The sequence below is a fragment of the Acinonyx jubatus genome, chromosome B2 (genome assembly GCF_027475565.1).
Source record: "Acinonyx jubatus isolate Ajub_Pintada_27869175 chromosome B2, VMU_Ajub_asm_v1.0, whole genome shotgun sequence".
NCBI lineage: Eukaryota > Metazoa > Chordata > Mammalia > Carnivora > Felidae > Acinonyx > Acinonyx jubatus.
The window spans coordinates 75,424,832-75,448,483 of record NC_069385.1 but is presented as its reverse complement, the minus strand read 5'-3'; the positions used below and the strand labels follow the sequence as shown (position 1 = coordinate 75,448,483).

Here is a 23,652-nt window from a genome sequence, read left to right as displayed (position 1 = left end):
TTAAAAAATGTTTTTTAATGTTGATTTATTTTTGAGAGAGACATACTGCGGTTGGGGGAAGGGCAGAGAGAGAGAGAGACACAGAATCCGAAGTGGGCTCCCGGCTCTGAGATGTCAGCACAGAGCTCGACATAGGGCTCAAACCCACAAGCTGTGAGATCATGACCTGAGCTGAAGTCGGACGCTTAACCGACTGAGCCACCCAAGCGCCCCTGTATATATTTCTATCTCTGATGTAGAGAAAAATACTTACTAGTTAGATAATTGTGCTTTTGAATATACTGTTTCAAACTTTTAAGGATATGCCAGGGTTTCTTCCCAAAAATATTTGTGCCATTTTGCAGTCGCACCAGTGTTTTATGAGATTTTCAGGTTTTCTACATCCTCATGAACTTCGAATTATTAATCTTTTAAATTTTAGAGTGTACTGGTATCTTACTGCGATTTTAATTTGCTTTTGTCTGATGCCTAGTGATGTTGAACATATTATCATGTGCTTATTGGCCATTGGTGTGTTGTCTTTTGTAGGGTATCTGTTTAAGTCTTCTGCCCATTTTCATTTTTTTTAAATTTTAAATTTATTTATTTAAATTCAAGTTAGTTAACATACAGTGTAGTATTGGTTACAGGAGTAGAACCCAGCGATCCATCACTTCCATATAATACCCAGTGCTCATCCCAGCAAGTACCTTCCTTAGTGCCCATCACCCACTTAGCCCATCCCTCCACATTCTGCCCATTTTTAAATTGGACTGTTTTTCTTCTTGTTACTGAGTTGTAACTCAGCTAAAACTGAGTATATAAAGTTGTAACTTTATATACTCTCTATATAAGGCATTATCATATAGATTTTGTATTTTCTTCCATTGTGTGGCAGCATATCATGTGTGCTTTCACAGCTATTAGTGCTTAGGGCCAAAATAAGGTTAGAGCTATTTAGATTTGACCAAAATAAAAATGTGAAATAAGAGTACAGGTGGCAACTGTGAAGTTGAACTGTGAATGACTGAAATTTTAGGAAGAGAACTCTAATGGCAGAGTTGGGGGAGCATTCGAGAGCGGACAGGCTGAGAGGCAGGCAGCGGATGACAATTCTACTTCAGTGGAAAACACATTAAATAATAAGTCTGTCACCATGTAGGCAAGTAAAATCCATATGCAATTTCTGTAAGCTTGGCTATCAAGAGGAACAAACCATTTATATGCAGTACATTCTGTCCATTGCTTTGTAGCAACTGGACACTTGGAGTTAAATCTGCAAATGAGATGGCAACATTTTTTTCTCCAATTCAAAGAGCTATGTTCTGAGTTGGGAATTTCTAATCAGCCATGTCAGCCCAATGTTGATTAGAATAGCAAAGGGAGTGTTTGTATCTGTAGTACTTGCTGAAGCAGCCCGTGTAGACTTCATTACAATTCCATTTCCTCTCATTTAGACCATGCTGAGAAAAGCAGTTATTTATGCTCTGCAGTTGCTCTTTAAACATGTCCAAGGGAAAAAGCCTGCTGAAATTTTTAGTAAAATATATTCAGGTGTTTGTTATGAGGATTTTCCACTTTCTGAGCAAGGTAATATTTTATTTATACAAGAAATGTCACAAGGCAATCTTCAGAAGAGCACATTCTTGTGCTGTTTAGAAAACAAAATCCCAGAAATCATTACACATCTAGATTTTCATCATTACCTTTCATATATTAAGTGTGGTGTTTTTAAGCATATCTACTTAAAATTTAAAATCTTAAATGTATTATTGTTAACCTTCGATGAGATGGGAATTCTGTCCAATGAACCTTTAGAAGAAGGTATTCCAGCACCCAGCTAGGGAGTGGCAAAGGAAACAAAAGACAGGGTTCTCAGTACTCACTGGGGTTTCAGGAAGAACAGGGCACAAGGGTCAAAAGCAACGTGTTGCAGATACCATCAGCTCACTCATAACAAAACCCCGGAGCTCTGCCCCATTGCACTGGACTGACTTCCTGAGAAACCCACTGGTTCCGGGAGTCCCACCATACTAGCTTGGGATGCAGAGGAAGGCCTTAAGTCTGTGTACTGCACGAGGTGTTCTGCGAGATGTAGAACAATATTCTCATGGGAGACGTTTTCACTCTTAAAAGTTCTCTTTTTGTTCTGTTGGTCATGAAATCTTAAATAAGAGTAGCTAATATTTATATAGTGCTTTTCAATTCGACAAAGCAGCTCCCAACAACACTTGCAGGGGGTGCTGGTAAATGCTTAACAACCAGCTGTCAAAAAAATCACAAGAACAAAAAACAAACCCTGAGATGTAGAAATAGCCAATTTCTATGGTATAAATCCTTCTTCCATGATGGTCCACTTCAAATGCAGGGTGACTGTGGATTCGACAAAAGATGGGCATCATTGGCTCTGCCCAGAGGGTAACAGTCTCAGGGAGGTTACAGACCTGGCATTATGCATGTTTTCATTTATCTCAGACAAAACTGAAAAGGTGGGTATTATTATTTCTATTTGGTGAGGAGGCTTAAGAAAGCCAAGTAATGAGTTGGAAATGGTAGAGCTGGGTCTAGAATTCGCTTGGTCTGATGAGCTTGCCCACGGTCACACAACTGGTGGTGGCAGCTATTTCAGGGCCTCGGGGCCAGGTATTCTGATCGGGTGGCCTCCCTTCTCCTGAGGAAGCTCTCTGAATTTTGTCTTTCAGTCTATGAAATTACAGAGCTTTTCTCTATCGTCAGTTCCAGAAACCGTCAGAAGCACTTATTTCATCTGTACTTGTTTAAAAATTATTCAGAAGTGAGAAAGAAAAATAATGGCTTCTCTGGGAGAGGCAAAAGAGAAAGTAGAGTGAAGACTCTGGAGCCCAGTCTGTCCCTGCTCTTCTGGGTGGCTTTGGGAAATTGCCAGAGTCTCTTGGTGCCATGTTTTTCTCCTATGATATAGTGGGGGTGATTGGTGTCTTGAGCAGGGTAGGTGCTTAATAAGTGTTAGCCACTGATACTATCTCAAAACATTCTGGCTTTTCATGTACTTGATGAAACAAAGAAGCTGCAATGTTCAGAGGAAATCTCACAAGTTTTTGGTAAGTTCAGAAACATGTGGAGTAATTAATTAATGAAGAGGGGTGCCTGGGTGGCTCAGTTGATTGAGTGTCCAACTCTTGATTTCGGCTCAGGTCATGATCCCAGGGTCATGGGATTGAGCTCCACGTTCAATGTGGAGCCTGCTTGGGATTCTGTCTCTCTCCCCCTCTGCTGTTCTTTCCCCGCTTGTGCTCTCTCTCTCTCTCTCTAAAATAAAAAATAAAAAAAATCAATTAATGGACAATGTATGAACCATTGCTATCTCTTATACCAGCTGCATGTTATGAGTTGTTACAAACACATTGCAGAGTTTTGACAAACATTAGGTTTTGATGATAGTGCTTCCTTATCTTTTTAATAAAAACCAAATATTTCAGACACACCAAAAGGTAAAGAGAAAATGCAATGAACAAGCAAGTATTGCTTACCTAGCTTGAGAAACAAAGCATCTAAATATTGTTGAAGACTCCTGGGGACCACTCCATGATCCCATTTTCCTCTATACCACTCCCAGAGTTACTATTACTCTGAATTTTGTATTTATCCTTCCCGTGTATCTTTTTTAAATTAAGTATTTAATTTTAATTCCAGTGTAGATAACATACAGTGTTATATTAGTTTCAAGCATACAATATGGTGATTTTACAATTCTACACGTTACTCAGTGCTCATCATAATTGTACTCATATTGCCCTTCACCTATTTCACCCATCCCCCCCACCAACTCCCCTCTAGTAACCATCAGTTTGTTCTCTACAGTTAAGAGTCTGTTTCTTGGTTTGTTTCTCTGTTTTTTCCCTTTATTTTGTTTCTTAAATTCCACATATGAGTAAAATCATATGGTATTTGTCTTTCTCTGTTTATTTCACTTAGCAGTATACTCTCTAGCTTTTTCCATGTTGTTGCAAATGGCAAGATTTCATTCTTTTTTGTGACTAAATAATATTCCATTGTGTATATATGCCACATCTTCTTTCTCCATTCATCTATGGATGGACACATGGGCTGCTTACATAATTTGGCTATTGTAAATAATGCTGCAATACACATAGGGGTGCATATATCCCTTTGAATTGGTGTTTTTGTATTTTGGGGGTAAATACCCAGTAGTGCAATTACTGGATTATAGGGTAATTCTATTTTTAACTTTCTGAGGAATCTCCATACTGTTTTCCACAATGGCTGTACCAGTTTGTATTCCCACCAACAGGGTATACAGGTTTGTTTTTCTCCGCATCCTCACCAACACTGTTTTCTTGTGTTGTTGATTTTAGCCATTCTGACAGGTAAGAGGTGATATCTCATTGTAGTTTTGATTTGCATTTCCCTGATGATGAATGATGTTGAGCATCTTTTCATGTACCTGTTGGCTGTCTGCATGTCTGTTCATGTCTTCTCATTTTTTAAGAGAAAGGATAAAAATCGTATGATCATTTCAATAAATACAGAAAAAGCATTTGACAAAATACAACATCCATTCATGATAAAAAAAAAAAAACCCTCAACAAAGTAGATTTAGAGGGAACATATATCAACAGAATAAAGGCCTTCTATGAAAAACCCACAGCTAACCTCATCTTCAATGGTGAAAAGCTGAGAGCCTTTCCCCTAAGGTCAGGAACAAGTCAAGGATGTCCATTCTCACCACTTTTATTCAATGTAGTACTGAAAGCCCTGGACACAGCATTCAGACAACAAAAAGAAATAAAAGACATGCAAACCGGTAAGGAAGAAGTAAAACTTTCACTAGTTGCAGATAACATGATGCTACAGATAGAAAACCCTAAAGACCATCAAAAAAACTGCTATAACCAATGAATGAATTCGGTAAACTCAATATATAGAAATCTGTTGAATTTATATACACTAATAATGAAGCAGCAGAAAGAGAAATTTAAAAAGCAATCCCATTTACATGTATACCAAAAACAATAAGATACCTAGGAATAAGCCTAACCAAAGAGGTGAAAGACCTACACTCTGAAAACTATAAAACACTGATAAAAGAAATTGAAGATGACACAAAGAAATAGAAAGACATTCCATGGTCATGGATTGGAATAACAAATATTGTTAAAATGTCTATACTACCCAAAGCAATTTGCACGTTTAATGCAATCCCTATCAAAATACCAAAAGCATTTTTGACAGAGCTCGAACAAACAATCCTAAAATTTGTATGGAACCACAAAAGACCTCGAATAGCCAAAGCAATCTTGGCAAAGAAAAACAAAAATAGAGGTATCACAATTCCAGACTCATATTACAAAACTGTAGCAATCAAAACAATATGGCACAAAAATAGACACATAGATCAATCAACTGGAATAGAAAACCCAGAAATAAATCCATAATTATATGGTCAATTAATCTCCAACAAAAGAGGAACGAATATACAATGGGAAGAGGACAGTCTCTTCAACAGATGGTGCTGGGAGAACTGGACCACTTTCTTACACCATACATGAAAATAAACTCAAACTGGATCAAAGACCTACTTGTGATACCTGAAAATAAAAATACTAGAAGAGAGCAGAGGCAATAATTTCTCTGACATCGGCCATGGCATCTTTTTTCTAGACATGTCTCCTGGGGCAAGGGAAATAAAAGCAAAAATAAATTATTGGGACAACATCAAAATAAAAAGTTTCTGCACAGTGAAGGAAACAACAAAACTAAAAGGCAACCACTTACTGAATGGGAGATGATCTTTGTAAATGACATATCCAATAAAGGGTTGGTATCCAAAATATATAAAACCTATGTATATCTTTATACTTTTGCTATTTATGTACCTATCCTAAACAATATCCCCATGGAACATACATCTTTTGTTTTAAAACTTAATGTGAATGATATTGTGTATGGTTTTCTGCTACTTGCTTTAATAGCATGGTTTAGGAGATTATCGCGTGTTGATAGATGTAGCACTAGTTCATTCATTTTATCTGTGATATAGTATTCCATTATTAGTAGATAATATTTTAAAAATCATTTCTTCTATTGATGGACATTTCACTGGGTTCCAATTTTTTACCATCCTCAAATGGTTCATATTCTTGGACATGTCACCTTGTTCATACATGTGAGAACTTTCTCAGAAATTTATATCAAGGAGTAGAATTTCTAGGTCACAGAGGGTGTGTGCACCTTCAAGTTTAGCAAGGAAAACAACTCCACTTTCAAAATTGGCTGTGTCAGTTTCCCTGCTCACTCCCGGAATGTGAGAGTTCATTTCATATCCTTAAAATGCTTTTTAATCGTTTAACTTGAGACGTATTCCAGGTCTGATGGATATGAAATGGTCTCAGTGTAGCTTTAATATGTATCCCCCTGATGTGCTGGGCATTTATTTACCTGTTTGCTCTCAGATCCTTTCTCAGCCATCCCCTCTTAGAGTGAGCTCATCTCTGAAAAACATTTCCCAAGATCTCTTGCTGACGGGCTTCCATTTTCATTCAGCAAATGGGAAGCACAGATAGGAGACTGAAGAGGAGAAACCAGGCTCTTTCTCCCCACCCACTCTGCTTCTGGTGGGGTCTCTACCATTCCAGCTCCCTTTGTCCAGCCTGGATCATGGCTGCAACTCTGCTGAATGCCCCCCGCCCTTTCCATTCAGTGACTGCTGGGCAGCCTGAGTCCTTACCTTAGGTTCTGAGAATACCATCTCCTTTCTCTTTTCTTTCCTGCCTAGAGGTTCCTGCAGTCAGGTCTCCTGGTTGCCTTACCTTTTACTTTTCAAAGCCTCTACTAAATTTGAGTAGTAACTTTTCCTATCATTTAAAATCCTTTTCTACCCAGGAATTTTTGTTTTTTACTTTTTATAACATGTGCATTTCACAGTCACGTGTAATATTCTTCACATGTCGGGTATTTAGCTCACCTGAAATCAATTTTCACATGTGATGTGATGTAGAGATCCAATCATTATTTTTTTTTCCATATGTGTAACCAGTTAGGCTCGAATCACGGTGTTCTGAAGCTGCCTCCTACCAACTCATGAGAGTCCATTGTTAGATCCTCAGGAACTTTGTTAGCTGATTGGTAAACACACTGCTGGCTTGTAGTGGTCACGGGCCAACACTACAGCCCAGCTCTCCCCCAAACCCTGGGGAAACTGTTCTTTTGACATACCAGCACTCTCCTGCACAGAACTCTTTATCAAGAATGCTTTTTGTACAAGTGCAGATTTTCAAATCGAAGGCGACAACTCTGTCATGGTTATGAAATCAATTTTGTGGGTTGCAGCAGGAATTATTTGTTTAATAAAATGGGGATGAATAGAAAATGCCAGAATGCATGGCAGATAGTAATTGTAACTGTATTTCTTGAATCTTCTGTTTTAGTTGTATGCATACATTCGTGCGTGTACACACCACTGTTTGGTTTGTGATAAAAAATGCACTTGTTTTTTAAATTGTTTATTTTTAATTTTTATTGAAGTATAATTAACATATAGTGTTATATTACTTTCAGGCATACAACACTGATTCAACAATTCTATATATTACTCAGCGCTCGCTACAATGGTGCAGTCACCATCTGTCACTGCATGTTACTACAATATTATTGACTATATTCCCTATACTGTACTTTTATTCCCCCTGACTTATTTTACAACAGGAAGTTTGTGCCGCTTAATACCCTCTGGGAGCCACCAGTTTGTTCTGTCTATTGAAGAGTCTGTTTTTTGGTTTATTTCTTTGTTCATTTGTTTTGTTTTTTAGACTCCACATGTAAGTGAAATAATATGATATTTCTCTTTCTCTGTCTGACGTTTCATTTAGCACAATACCCTCTAGGTCTATCCATGTTGTCACAAAAAAGTAAGATCTCATTCTTTTTTTGGCTGCATAATATTCCATTGTGTATATATATTAACATCTTCTTTATCTATTAATAGACCCTTGAGTTGCTTCCATATATTAACGATCATAAACAATGCTAAAATAAACACAGGGGTGCAGATTTCTTTTCAAGTTAGTGTTTTTATTTTCTTTGGGTAAATACCCAGTAGTGGAATTATTGCATTGTATGGTATTTCTATTTTTATTTTTTTGAGGAAACTCCATACTGTTTTCCACAGAGCCTTTACCAATTTGCATTCCCACCAACAGTGCATGAAGTTTCCTTTTTCTCCACGTCCTCAATAACACCTCTTGTTATTTCTTCTCTTTTCAATTCTAGCCATTTGGACAGGAATAAGGTGATACCCATTGTGGTTTTGATTTGCATCTCCCTGATTGATTAGTGACATTGAGCATCATTTCATGTGTCTGTTGGCAATCTGTATGTTTGGGGTTTGTTTGTTTGTTTGTTTGTTTGTTTTGAAAAATGTCTGTTCAGGCCGTATATCCATTTTTAAACTAGATTATTTATTTTCATTTTTGGTGTTGAGTTATATAAGTTCCTTATATATTTTGGATATATCATTTGAAAATATCTTCTCCCATTCAGTAAGTTGCCTTTTTGTTTTATCAATGGTTTCCTTTGTTGTGCAAAAGCTTTTTATCTTAAAGTAGTCCCAATATTTAACTTTGCTTTTATTTTCCTTGCCTGAAGAGACATATCTAGAAAAATGTGGCGAAGGCTGATGTCAAAGAGATTACTGCCTATGTTTTCTTCTATCATTTTTATGGTTTTTGGTCTCACATTTAGGCTTTTAATCCATTTTGAGATATTAGCATGTATGGTGTAAAAAGTGGTCCAGTTTCATTCTGTTGCATGTAGTTTCCAGTTTTCCCAGCACCATCTATTGAAGAAACTGTTTTTCCCCCATTGTGTATTCCTACCTCCTTCATCATTATTTGACCATATAAACATGGGTTTATTTCTGGACTCTCTACATTGTTCCATTGATCTACGTGTCTCTTTTTGTGCCAGTACCATAATGTTTTGATTATTATAGCTTTGTAATATAACTTTAAATCTGAAATTGTGATTCCTCCAGCTTTGTTCTTCCTTCTCAAGATTGCTTTAACTATTTGAGGTATTTTTGTGGTTCCATACAAATTTTAGTACTATTTGTTCTAGTTCTATAAAAATACTGTTGGTATTTTGACAGGAATTTCATGGAATTTGTAGATTGCTTTGGGTAGTGTGGACATTTTAACAATATTAATTCTTCCAAACCATGAGCATGGAATGTCTTTCCATTTATTTTTGGCATCTTTAAGTTCTTTCATCAACATTTTCTAGTTTTCAGAGTATAGGTCTTCTGCCTCCGTGGTCAAGTTTATGCCTAAGTATCGTACTGTTTTTGGTGAGCAGAACCAGGTGCTCCAAGGCGCCCCCACGTGGGCTGTGTGCACCTTCCATTGTGGCTGATCTGCGTTTGCCTTCAGCTCAGTTGGCTGCAATGATCCACTTTGGCTGCTGTGCGTACACTGGGAAGAGTTTTGTCCCTACACTGTTGAAGGGCCTGTCTGAGGCCACAGCAGGCTAATAAGCGGGCAGGATCAGCACTCAAGCTAGCTGTGCACTGGTGTGTACAGTTAGTTATCTCCCTTGCTCCCCAGGACAAGAGTCCCTTTGGAGTGGCACCAGCCCTTGCTGGAGCTGCTTTGGAGAGATGACTGCCTGCTGGGCAGGTGGGGGGGGGGCAGGTCCTCAGGGGGAGGAGGGTGGGGCATGTGGTGCTGGCACAATAGGTGGAGGGTGTTTGCACTGGTTCCAGCTGTGGCTGGAGGAGGGAAAGAGAAATGGCACTTGCAATACTTTTGTTCTTGACATTTCGTGAAGACTCTGCCCCTCCAGCTCACATTCTGAGATTAGTAAATAAATCTCCTCCACTATACCCCAGATGCTTTCCAAACTGCTGCTTCTGTACTGTGTCTTGGGCTGAGCTATTTATTATGTTGGCCCTTAAAGTCCCTTTAAGGGACTCAGTGTCCTATCCCCCTCCCCCAACAGCTCTCCCAGTTAAGCCTGCTGACTTTTAAAGTACCCAAAATTAAGCCCCACTGATCTTAAAAGCTACCATAGTTAGCCCGACTGGTTTACAAAGCCAGCTGTTATGGGGACTCAACTTCCCAACTCATGTTCTCAGTACTCGATCTGGATCCCTGGTGTGGGAGCTGATCCTCTTGCTTCTCCATGCTTGTAGTGTTCCCACCGTTTGTGGTTTGTCTCACCAGAGGTTTTGTTCCCAGCCACATCTCTGCCCCTCCTCCCCTTTTTGGTGTGGCCTTCTTGCTACAGTAGACCTGTGGAAGGTCTATTCTGTCAGTCTTCACTTTGCTCTCTGAGTTAGTTGTGCAGATGTAGCTATTATTTCCGTGTGTCTGTGGGATGAGGTGAGCTAAGAATCCTCCTACTCCGCCATCTTCCTGACCACCAGAAAACATATTTCTTGCTGTGAGTTGTCAGTAAAACAAGATGTGGAAAACACTAGACTACTTTGTCCTTTGCTTTTTTATTTGCACAGCCACTTCTGTCATTTGCCAGGTTTTCATATATGAATGCATCCATGCCTGAATTCTCTATTCTGTTCCTAGGTCTCTTTGTCTGCCTAGGTCTCTTGGTCCCTCTGCACCACACTGTTTCAATTCTTCTAGCTTTAGAAACAGCAACATAGCTGCTAGAATGAAGAAGTTCTCCAAAATTGTCATGTCCACTCTTGGTTCTTTGCTCTTCTATGTAAGCTTTAAAACAATGTTGTCAAGTTCCATAAACAATACTGTTGAGATTGTGACTGAGTTACATGGGCTTTATAACTTATTTTCAGGTAATTAACAACTATACAATATTTATTATTATCATTGAACATGGTCTACATCTCCACTTACTTAGAATTTCTTTAATGTATTCCAATAAAGTCTTTTCTAAGTGTATTTATTTATTTTGAGAGAGTGACAGCGTGAGCAGGGGAGGGACAGAGAGAGAGGGAGAGAGAGGGAGAGAGAGAGAATCCAGAGCAGTCTCCACACTGCCAGCACAGTGCGCAATGTGGGGCTTGAACTCACGAACTTGTGAGATCATGGCCTGGGTTGAAACCAACAGTTGAATGCTTAACCGACTGAGCCATGCAGGCGCCCCTTCAATAAAGTTTTATAGGGGATTCTGGCTGGCTTAGTTGGTAGAGCATGTGACTCTTGATGTCAGCATTGTGAGTTTGAGCCCCATGGTGGGTGTAGAGATTACTTAAAAAATAATAAAATAATAAAAAATAAAGTTTTACAATATCCTTCATAAAGATGTGCACATTTTCATTAGATTTATTTCTAGTACCTTATATTTTGTTGGTCTTGTATATGATATACTTTAAAATATGTATATGTATATTTTGGTATGTAGGAATGCGCTGGTTTTTATATGTTTATCATATGTCTAGTTTACATTCTAATCTCAATTACTAATTCTAATAATTGGTCTGTTTTTCTCTGGAGTTTCTATTTAGATAATCAATACTATCTGAGAATAATGATGGTTTTGTTTCTGTCTTTAAAATTCTTACCTATAATTTCCTTTTTCTTTCTTCCTATACTTGAAGTTGACTCCACACCACCTCCCAAAAAAGAGTGATAGTGAAAAGTCTTTAGCTTATTCTTAATTTTAAAGGAATGCTTCTAATGTTTGACAACTTAAGATATGGCTATAGTTTTATGAATTTTATCAAGTTAGAGAAATTTCTTTTTATTCCTAGTTGGCAAAGAGTTTTGTGGGTTTTTATTTTATTTATTTATTTATTTATTTATTATTTATTATTTTTTAAAATTAACATCCAAATTAGTTAGCATATATATATATATATATATATACACATATATATATATATATATATATATATATATATATATATATATAGTGAAACAATGATTTCAGGAATAGATTCCTTAATTCCCCTTACCCATTTAGCCCATCCCCCCTCCCACCACCCTTCCAGCAACCCTCAGTTTGTTCTCCATATTTATGAGTCTCTTCTGTTTTGTCCCCCTCCCGGTTTCTATATTATTTTTGCTTCACTTCCCTTATGTTCATCTGTTTTGTCTCTTAAAGTCCTCATATGAGTGAAGTCATATAATTTTTGTCTTTCTCTGACTGACTGATTTCACTTACATAATACCCTCCAGTTCCATCCACGTAGTTGCAGATGGCAAGATTTCATTCTTTTTGATTGCCAAGTAATACTCCATTGTATATATATACCACATCTTCTTTATCCATTTATCCATCGATGGACATTTGGGCTCTTTCCATACTTTGGCTATTGTTGATAGTGCTGCTATAAACATGGGGGTGCATGTGTCCCTTCGAAACAGCACACCTGTATCCCTTGGATAAATACCTAGTAGTGCAATTGCCAGGTTGTAGGGTAGTTTTATTTTTAGTTTTTTGAGGAACCCCATACTGTTATCCAGAGTGGCTGCACCAGCTTGCATTCCCACCAACAATGCGAAAGAGATCCTCGCCACATCCTCCACATCCTCGCCATTTCCTCCACATCCTCGCCAATGTCTGTTGTTGCCTGAGTTGTTAATGTTAGTCATTCTGACAGGTGTCAGGTGGTATCTCATTGTGGTTTTGATTTGTATTTCCCTGATGATGAGTGATGTTGAGCATTTTTTCATGTGTCGGTTGGCCATCTGGATGTCTTCCTTGGAGAAGTATCTATTCATGTCCTTTGCCCCTTTCTTCACTGGATTATTTGTTTTTTGGGTGTTGAGTTTGGTAAGTTCTTTATAGATTTTGGATACTACCCCTTTATCTGATATGTCGCTTGCAAATATCTTCTCCCATTCTGTCGGTTGCCTTTTAGTTTTGCTGATTGTTTCCTTCCCTGTGCAGAAGTTTTTATTTTGATGAGGTCCCAGTAGTTCATTTTTGCTTTTGTTTCGCTTGCCTCCGGAGACGTGTTGAGTAAGAAGTTGCTGTGGCCAAGATCAAAGAGGTTTTTGCCTGTTTTCTCCTTGAGGATTTTGATGGCTTCCTGTCTTACATTGAGGTCTTTCATCCATTTTGAGTTTATTTTTGTGCATGGTGTAAGAAAGTGGTCCAGGTTCATTCTTCTGCATGTCGCTGTCCAGTTTTCCCAGCACTACTTGCTGAAGAGACTGTCTTTATTCCATTGGATATTCTTTCCTGCTTTGTCAAAGATTAGTTGGCCATATGTTTGTGGGTCTATTTCTGGGTTCTCTATTCTGTTCCATTGATCTGAGTGTCTGTTCTTGTGCCAGTACCATACTGTCTTGATGATTATAGCTTTGTAGTATAGCTTGAAGTCCAGGATTGTGATGCCTCCTGCTTTGGTTTTCTTTTTCAAGATTGCTTTGGCTATTCGGGGTCTTTTCTGTTTCCATACAAATTTTAGGATTGTTTGTTCTAGTCTGTGAAGAATGCTGGTGTTACTTTGATAGGGATTGCAATGAATATGTAGATTACTTTGGGTACTATCGACATTTTAACAATATTTTTTCTTCCTATCCAGGAGCATAGAATCTTTTTCCATTTTTTTTGTGTCTTCTTCAATTTCTTTCATTAGCTTTCTGTAGTTTTCAGTGTATACAAATAGTTTTGTTTTTAATGTTTAATGATGTTGATTTTACCAAATGATTTTTAAATTCTTCTTTTTAAGTATGATTTTACTATTATGTTAAAAGTTTTATTAGGTTAAGGAAATTTCCTTCTAAGTTTGTAAAGAAATGTGCTTTTTAAAAATGTTTTTATTTAAATTCTAGTTAGTTAACATAGAGTATAATTTTGGTTTCAGTAGAATTTAGTGATTCATCACTTCCAACTTACAACACCCAGTGCTCATCACAAGTCATCTCCTTAATACCCATCACCCATTTAGCCCATCCCCTGCCCATCTCCCCTCCAGAAACTCTCAGTTTGTTCTCTGTAGTTTAGAGTCTTTTGTGGTTTGCCTCACTCTCTTTTTTTCCCCTCCCCTGTGTTTATCTGTTTTGTTTCTTAAATTCCACATATGAGTGAAATCATGTATGACTTACAAATTCCACATATGACTGACTTATTTTGCTGAGCATAATATCCTCCAGCTCCATCCATGTCATTGCAAATGGCAAGATTTTATTCTTTTTGATGGCTGTGTAATATTCCTATATTCATATATATATGAATATTCATATTCGTATACATATACATATAATATATCTGTATACACACACACACACACACACACACACACACCACATCTTCTTTATCAGTTCATCAATGGATATTTGGGCTCTTTCCATAATTTGGCTATTGTTGATAATGCTGCTATAAATATCAGGGTACATGTGTCCCTTCAAATCAGTATTTTTGTATCCTTTGGGTAAATACCTAGTAGGACAATTGCTGGGGTCTAGGGTAGTTCTATTTTTAACTTTCAGAAGACACTTCATACTATTTTCCAGAGTGGGTGCTCCAGTTTGCATTTCCACCAACAGTGTGAGTGTTCCCCTTTCTCCACATCCCTGCCAACATCTATTGTTTCCTATTGTTAGTTTTAGCCGTTTAATCTATTGTTAATTTCAGCCATTCTGACAGGTGTGAGGTGGTAGCTTATTGTGGTTTTGATTCGTATTTCCTTGATGATGAGTGATATTGAGGATCTTTTCATGTGTCTTTTGGCCATCTGGATGTCTTCTTTGGAAAACTGTCTACTCATGTCTTTTGCCCATTTCTTAACTGGATTATTTGTTTTTTGGGTGAAATCATAGTATTTTTAAAACATTTTCTTCCATCTACTAAGGCAATCTGATTGTTTTCCATTTTTTATTTTATTTATTTTAAGTTTATTTATTTATTTTGTGTGTGTATGTGTGTGTGTGTGTAAGACAGAGAGAGAGACAGAGAGAGCACCCAAGTGGGGGAAGGGTAGAGAGAGGGAGAGAAATAAGCCCAATCTGAGCATGGAGCCAGACATCGGACTCGATCTCATGACCACAAGATCAGAACCTAAGCCCGAATCAAGAGTCAGACATTTAACTGACTGAGCCACCCAGGCACTCTTGTTTTTCATTTTAAATCTGCTAATGTAATCATTGATAAAATAAAATACAGACATATATTAAAAAGAGATTTTTCTGAACTTAACTCATACCTATGTTCTTGGGACCAGTTGGGTCATAATTATTGTTTGTTTTGTTTTTTTTAACATTGAGTTTGCTTTGCTAATGTTTTATTTAGGAATTTTATTGGTCAATGTTCATAAGTGAGATTAGCATGTTATTTTTATTATTTTTTTTTATCATCCTAACTTGGTTTTAATATCAAAGTCATACTGGTCAAATAACAAGTGCTTTGAAGTAGACAATGTTTCATCTTTTTTGACTTTAAGGTAAAATCCTTATATGGCAGGAATCTGTTTTTTCAACTGTTGGTAGATCTCATTTGTCAAACTGTTTCACCATCTTTCAGCAGCAGATTTTTATATTCCTGCTTGGTTGTCTTTAATATTTTTAAGTTTCTTTGGGGATGTCTTAGTCCACTGGGTTGCTATAACAAATACCACAGACTAGGACACTTATAAACAACAGAAATGTATTGCTCACAGTTCTAGAGGCTGGAAGTCCAAGGTCAAAGCACGAGCATGGTAGCACTTTGGGGGAGGCCCTCTTCTGTTTCACAGCCAGCACTCTCTCACTGGGTTCTCACAAGGTAGGAGGGGATAGAGATCTCTCTGGAGCCTTTTTTTTTTTCACAAAGTATTAATCTCATTCATGAGGGCTCTACCCTCAGGGCTAAACCATCTCCTAAAGGCCCTGTCTGCTAATACTATCACTTTTTGGGGAGTAGGATTTAAATATATGAGTTTGGGAGGAAACACAAATATTCAGACTACAGCAGGGATTCTGTGGGTTTTTTTTTTTCCTTTGAGTCACTTTTGCTGACGTATTTATCTACAAAATGGTTTGTTTCATCTAACTTTTGTAATTCACTGGGAAAAATTGTTCCAAGTATTTTTCTTATTTTTGATATATCTGTAGTTAATGCCATTTTGTCATTATTTTGCTCTTCAGCTTTGTTATCTACTAACTGTGGCTGCTTCACCATGACTCTTTTTCTTCTTGGGACTAGAGAGCAGAGCTTGAGAGGAAGAAGAAGAAAATGTACTATTCTTGAAATGAAATTAAGCCAAGAAAAATTGAGACTGGCATTTCCTCTGAGAAGTACTAGACTCAAGTCGTTTTTTAAAGGGAAAGTTTGAAACCCTTCTTCTAAGCTATTTTGAAAGCCCTAGAAGGTATTTTCTAGGGGAATGTAGTCACAGAATGCTAATGTTGTTTTTATTGTATAACAAATCTCTATGCAATCTTAGAGGCAAAAGAAAAAGGATATTCTATTTTATTTACATGCTATGACTCATTGCAGAGCTTGTAAACAATGCATTACAGCATGGCAGGCAAGGGAGAAGAAAGTAAGAGAGCAATGACTATCTATATAATTTATTTGTAAGTCACAGTCTGTGAGCTGAGCTCTTTTAGTATCTGGTATTTTGCCTACCTGAGGAGCCCCTTGGCATATGCAGCCAAGACCCATTACAAATGGGTTTACCTACCTCCACCATCTGCAAGCACGCAAATGCTATGGAAGTATTAGGAAGAGTTTGTTTATGCAGTCTTTATTGTCACCTACCAATTTGGTCCCTTTTGTAACTCAGAATTTGATGTTGTTTGAGCCCACGTTGGGCTGATACTTCTCTCTCTCAATATAATGGATTTTTTTAATGTTTATTTATTTTTGAGATACCAAGAGAGACAGAGCACAAGTGGGGGAGGAGCAGAGAGAGAGAGGGAGACACCAAATCTGAAGCAGGCTTCAGGCTCTAAGCTGTCAGCACAGAACCCAATGCAGGGCTTGTACTCACAAACAGTGAGATCATGACCTGAGCTGAAGTCAGATGCTTAACTGACTGAGCCACCCCAGGTGCTCAATAATGGATTGGTTTTTTTTAGTTGAGGATATCCTAGTTTAATGTACAAAATCAGTAGACCAACAATCAAGGTGGGTTACAATAAATGCTATATCAGAAATATGCAAAGGATGCAATGAGAGATAGAAACACAATCCCTCACTCAGCCTTAAGGAGTCATAACAGAATTCCTGGAGGAAGAACAGCAGCTTAGGTTATCAAGCAGATAGAATCTCTTTCAGAGTGGGGATGGATGGGTAAGAGGAGTTACAGGAGGAGGAGAACAGGTTTTGGTAGGGCTGTATAATGGCAGTGAGGCCAGACCTATCAAGGAGCCAGTGTTCCCATCTGCTAAACAAGTCTAGGAATGAGGAAGGAGACAGGAGAGGCGAAGGGGGACGGGACAGGAGGGGAGGGGAGAGGGGAGGGGAGGGGAAGGGAAGGGAGGAGAGGGGAGAAGAGGGGAGAGGGGAGGAGAGGAGAGGAAAGAGTGAAGGGAGGGAAGGGGTGAGTGGTGAAGCATTCCTTTCTTAATTGGAATGGCTGGTGGTACCTTCCAGCACAGAAGATGCACACCAACTCTCGGGTCTCACACAAAGGGAGAGCAGTGCCACCTCTCTAGAGCAGAGACACCCTAAGAATGAGCCATCTGTTCCCATCTTACCTGCCTGGCTTGCCATCTTCGTGTGCTCTCAGATAACTAATTTGGAGATAAGATCTCTCTCCCTACCTATCCCTTGCCATTTGTTGCCTTTTTCTCCTACCTTGTCATTACTAGAAGGGGGAGTATCAGCTGAGCCAGACCAGGGTGGTAGGAGATTGGGGCCCAGACTGACCCAATCAGGAAAAAGCCAGACATTAGGACATGAACACAGATGAGGGCTGTGTTGGCACACCAGCAGGCTGACCACACCATGTGCTTAGGGGCAGCAAATAGAGGACCTGACATTCTCAGAGAATGTTCTATTTCAAAATAACTTCAAAGCTATTGCCATAAGAAATATAAGAACATAGTGTTAGAATTTCTAATTTTTTTTAATGTTTATTTCTTTTTTTGAGAGAGAGAGAGAGACGAGCCTCAGACAGAGCATGAGCAGGGAGGGGCAGAGAGAGGGAGAGACACAGAATCCAAAGCAGACTCCAGGCTCTGAGCTGTCAGCACAGAGCCCGACATGGGGCTCAAACTCATGGACTGTGAGATCATGACCTGAACTGAAGTCAGACACTTAACCGACTAAGCCGCCCAGGAGCTCTTGTATTAGAATTTCTTACACTCACACCAGTTTATATAAAGATCTTAATCTGGCCCTCTATGAAAGTGTGGTAAATTGGGACTAAGTCTCTAATCCAAAGGGTTTCTTGGGCAGAGAAGCTGTGATGAGCAGTCCCTGGCTGACCCAGTCACACGAATAACTGAGGTCTGTAGCAAATGGTGCAAAACAATTTTGTAAGCCACATCTCCTTTATTCCTCACTAAACCCTATGAACTGCATTGTATTAATAATTCTTACTTTGTGGTTGGGAAATCGATGCTAGGGGACACTACATAACTACCCCAGTTCCTCAGCTGGCAAGCGTAACATTGAGAACTCAAACCCAGGTCTCTCCTGAGTCAATGTTCCTTTCCCTCACCCAAACCATGGCCTCGGGTAACTCTTATAAACCTCTCTTCACCTCAGCTCTGAGAGGATGGAGGTGAGGCAGGAAGCCTTGTCCTTTAAGGTCTGACATACCAAGTAGAGCCTCAGGCAAAGGGAAGCACAATGCAAGTCCAAAGCAAGAGTAGAGTCGGAGGTCAGAGGAGCTCAGGCCAAGCCAATAAATTGATCTTCAGCCAAGACCAGAGTCAGGGCAGCGGGAATGTTCAGGTAGGAATGAAGTGGCCATATGGCAGAGTGCAGGGGCAGGGAGGGGGCAGGACTCTGCTGTTTTCACCTCAAAGTTTATTTGCATGCTGCTCGATAACCAGGAAAAAATTATTCCATTTCCCTATTCCCCTAGCTCTGAAATTGAGTATATAAGTGCCTGTTCTGTCAGGATGTAGAGATGATTCTAGTCCTCAAGGTATTTGCATCTAGAAGGAAGATAATGCATTTAAAAGATTCCCATATAAGGCAGGATATTAAAAGAAAAATTTCTATTTCTTTAAAGCACAGAGGGGAGGGAGCTATTTTAGATTATGAACACCAACAAAGATTTTGAATGGGTTTGGTATTTGAGTTGGCTGGCCTTTGTCAGGCAGTGGGTTTTGATGAACAGAACTGGGAATCCAACACAGTAGCCTGGAAGGGCCAGGGGTACAGTTTGGTTCTGTGTGAGGATGCTTGATGGCAGGTGAAGTCTGTGGCCAATCACGGAGGGTCTTATGTGTCAAGATAAGGGGTTTGTATATAACACTAAGGGCAGTGGAGACCCTTGAATGATTTTCCAGCAGGAAAATGGCATCATGAGAAGATAAGTAGTGATCAGTGATACTCTCCCAGAGAAGAGCCAGTGATTTAGTACATAATGGCAGGGAATCAATACATTTTTTAAACTTTTTAACATTTATTTTTTATTATTTTTGAGAGACAGAATGCAAGCAGGGGAGGGGCAGAGAGAGAGAGAGACACAGAATCCGAAGCAGGCTTCAGGCTCTGGGTGATCAGCACGGAGCCTGACCTGGGGCTTGAACTCACAAACTGTGAGATCATGACTTGAGCTGAAGTTGAATACTTAACCAACTGAGCCACCCAGGGTGCCCCTCGATGCATTTTTTGAAAATCGAGTTTGCTAGGCCCTGGTGCCCAGTTTGCTCAAACATTTAGTTTAGTTGTTGCTATGAGGCTATTTTTCAGATGTGCTTAGTCAGTAGACTTTAAATAATATTGATTACCCTCCATAATGTAGGTAAACCTCATCCAGTAAATAAGCTGCAGGCCTTAAGTGTTAACACTGAGGTTTCCTGAAGAAGGAGTTCTGCTCAAGGCTACAACATAGAAACCCTGCCTGAGTTTCAAGCCTGCTGGCATGCCCTGAAAGTTTTGGACTTAAGACTGCGCCATCAACTCTTACCTGAATTTTTAGCCTGCTAGCCGGGCCCACAGATTTTAGACTCACCAGCCCCAAGCCAGTTCCTTAAAATACGTGTTGGCAGAGATAGTCTCGTGTGCACAGTTTTCTAGTTCCAATTTGGCCAAGAATGGACCTTGCTTGGCCTTTGAGATGAAGCTCATCACCTTGTGTGGAAGCACGTTTCTGCTTCCCGCTCTGTTGACTGCTCCTTTGTTCTGCATGTGTTGTAAGTGGCCCTCAAGCACAACCCCCAGCTTCCAGTATTTCAGACTCCACAGGGGATGGGTCAGTGTCCTTCTATTGCGTTAGGAAAAAGAGGCTCTTAGGGCAATTGCCCTGTGTCGGCTGTGCTGGAGGCTGACCCACTTGCCACGAAGAACCAATGTGCACTATTGGAGCTAATCTTGCTCTGTCTCTTCTCTATGTGAGTGAAGACTTGTTCCATCCCAGTGCTTGACTGTGTTGTATTTTCACCCTTGGTACTCTGACGCTAAACCCTTCTCTCTCTTATATGTATGTGTGTATGTGTGTGTGTGTATACACACATATATATACACACATATATATAATTTCATATCCATTCACCTATCTATTTCTATATCTCCTGTTGGTTCCATTTCTCTGGAAAACCCTAATACATGCTCCAACTATTTCCCAAAGTATTTTGAGATGGCTAAGCAACCACCTTTAGTATAATCTGGCTTTACATTTTGTAGGTTTAAACCATTTTTTACGGCAGTCAATGAACCTTCAGTAGATTTGGGTACCTCCTTTATTTCCTCCCAGTTCATGGCTTACTGTCCCCAGGTCACTGCCCCCCATCTGATGATCCTACAGCAAATTCACTAAAAGAATAGAAATGATGGGTCAGCAGACTGACCTCTAGAATCTGGAAATAACATTTAGTCTGCAATTGATACTAAGAAGTATTAACATAGCCTACACTGCTGCCCATTCTGCCTTAAGATTTAGATATTATATGTTTATGACAATTAGGTGGCATCTCTGAAGGAAACCAGAAGTTTGTGGAGTAAAACGGGATATACAGAGGTCTTAGAAGCTGTGACAAGAAGCTTATAGAAAGTGTGGTGATGTTGATAAGGGAAAAATGGAGAGGAAGAGATGGGACACTATTTCTCCAGGGCTAACAAACTATGGCTGTAATGAGAACTCTGTCTCAGGCCTCCCAGATGACACTGGTCCTTTCCATAGGCACACTCTGAGATTTCTCTGTGATATGGAAGACCTACTTCCTCCTCTTGGAGCTCCATTGTCTTGTCTGTAACATGACAGCATTGGGCCAGATGATCTGGAAGTTCCTTTCTAGTTCTGGCTTTTTACAACTCTGTAACTTATTTTCCCAAGTCAGCTATGTGATTTGGAAGAGATGTTATTTCAGTGGACTTTGTGTTCTCTTAGTAAATGAAATTGAAATATTTATGTTTTGGTATTCAAATCCACCTTTGTGGGCTTTGATTAGCATGAACATGTTCTCCCTCCAAATTATGTCCAGGCAGACTTACCAAATCATCTAACTAGTCCCATTCACCCTTTACACAACATCCAAGATGTTTGCACAGTGACTAAGGGGAATGGAGTTCCCTCCCTTCAACAAACAAAGAAAATAGCTTTTAAAAGTCATAAATGATGCATGGTAAAAAAAAAAATTAGGCAATATGCCAAATATAAGGAAAAAAGCAAAAAAGGCTAGAATTTCACACATCAGTGATCATTCTAACATGTATTTTCTATGTTTAGATGTACACACATACATAAATTTATGTAAATGAGATCATATATATGTAATTTTGCAATATTTTTAAAAATTTTGCAGTATTTAAAAAAATTTCGAAAACCTATAATTAAAATTTTTACTTAAGGGGCACCTGGGTGGCTCAGTCAGTTGGGTGTCCCACTTCACCTCAGGTCATTATCTCATAGTCCGTGCTGTGTCTCCCTCTCTCTCTGCCCCTCCCCTGCTCATGCTCTGTCTCTGTCTCAAAAATAAATAAAAACATTAAAAAATTTTAACAAAAATTTTTTTATTTAAAACTATTTTAGAGTTCAATAATTTTATTGTAAAATTTAAAAAATTATAAAATATTTAAAGGACATTGACATAAAAGGGAAGATTAACACATTTGCTTTCTCAACTCATAGTTGTACTATCCATATCTAAAGATGCTGAAAAATGTGAAAATTGACACAATGGAGAATTCTCTGACTCTCCAAAGAGACTGGGCAAAACTGTAAACGAAACCAATGACAAAACCTTTGTTTGCCTTGCTTAATAGACATTAATAATTTACCCATTGGGTCTTACACAACAGAAAAATTTCAGAAAATACAGAGTATCAACTACATTGTCCCTCTATATTGCCAATTTAGAATTGCCAGTTTTCACACCAATAACCTAGTGTTTAAAGCAGAAATAATTGAATATCTTAAATGTGGACTTGATGAGCTCTTAAATGCCAAAACTTATCTGTTACAACTTTTTGAACTAGAAATGAAAACTCCATGGATCATCTTCTAGGATATTATGAGACCAAAGGAGTACAAAGAATAATTCAGAGATACAGCCTTTAGCAATTTTACTATCAGACATTGCTCAATGCCTATTGGGTGAAGAGTAAGTCAAAGAAACAGCAGAGGTACCAGTTTCCAGTATTACGGCAACTCCGTGCAGACTTTACTACAGACATAAAGACTGAGTTAATAGGGGCGCCTGGGTGGCTCAGTCGGTTGGGCGGCCAACTTTGGCTCAGGTCATGATCTCGCGGTCCGTGAGTTCGAGCCCCTCGTCGGGCTCTGTGCTGACAGCTCAGAGCCTGGAGCCTGTTTCGGATTCTGTGTCTCTCTCTTTCTCTGACCCTCCCCCGTTCATCCTCTGTCTCAAAAATAAATAAACGTTAAAAAAAAATTAAAAAAAAAAAAAAAGACTGAGTTAACATCTCCTCTGCAGAATTGCACGTTTGCCTTACAAACAAACAGCTTAATTAGCAGATAGGAGACAATGGCGCCTGCTGCTTGCGTCTTCTTACCAATACTAGGCACAAAGAAGACTTCTTTTATGTGAATGCTTGGCCACAAGACACAGCAGCACTGAAATATTCAAAGTATTGAATAACTCTTTTTGAATCTTATGGTTTATCCTTGGGACAACCGTGTGACATTTTACTGAAGATACAAAAGCAGTGGTATGTGAAACCACACCACAGTATGACCTTCACAGGGCGATTATGAGCATTTCATGAACGAGTTTTAGATCTAATCACTTTTTAAAAATGTTCATGTATTTATTGTGTGTGTGTGTGTGTGTGTGTGTGTGTGTGTGTGTGTACACGTGTGTATAAGAGAGAGAGGGAGAGAGAGAAAGAGAGGGGAGGGGAGACACAGAGGGGGAGAGAGAATCAAAAGCAGGCTCCACACTGTTAGACTAGAGACTGATGCAGGGCTCATGAACCTGGAGATCTTGACCTGAGACAAAATCAAGAGTTGGACACTTAACCGACTGAGCCACCCAGGCGCCCCTTGATTAATCACTCTATTTTTTTTCGATCTTCATTTATTTATTTAGTTTTAATGTGTATTCATTTTTGACAGAGAGAGAAAGAGACAGAGCGCAAGTGGGGGAGGGGCAGAGAGAGAAGGAGGCACGGAATCCAAGGCAGGCTCTA

At 39.0% G+C, this 23,652-nt stretch overlaps 1 protein-coding gene across 1 annotated transcript in view; it reads left to right on the top strand.

Annotated features, from left to right (window-relative positions):
• Positions 1-23,652, top strand: part of MRAP2 (melanocortin 2 receptor accessory protein 2) — a 130,203-nt gene that overhangs the window by 1,385 nt on the left and 105,166 nt on the right. The gene's annotated exons all lie outside the window — the stretch shown is intronic.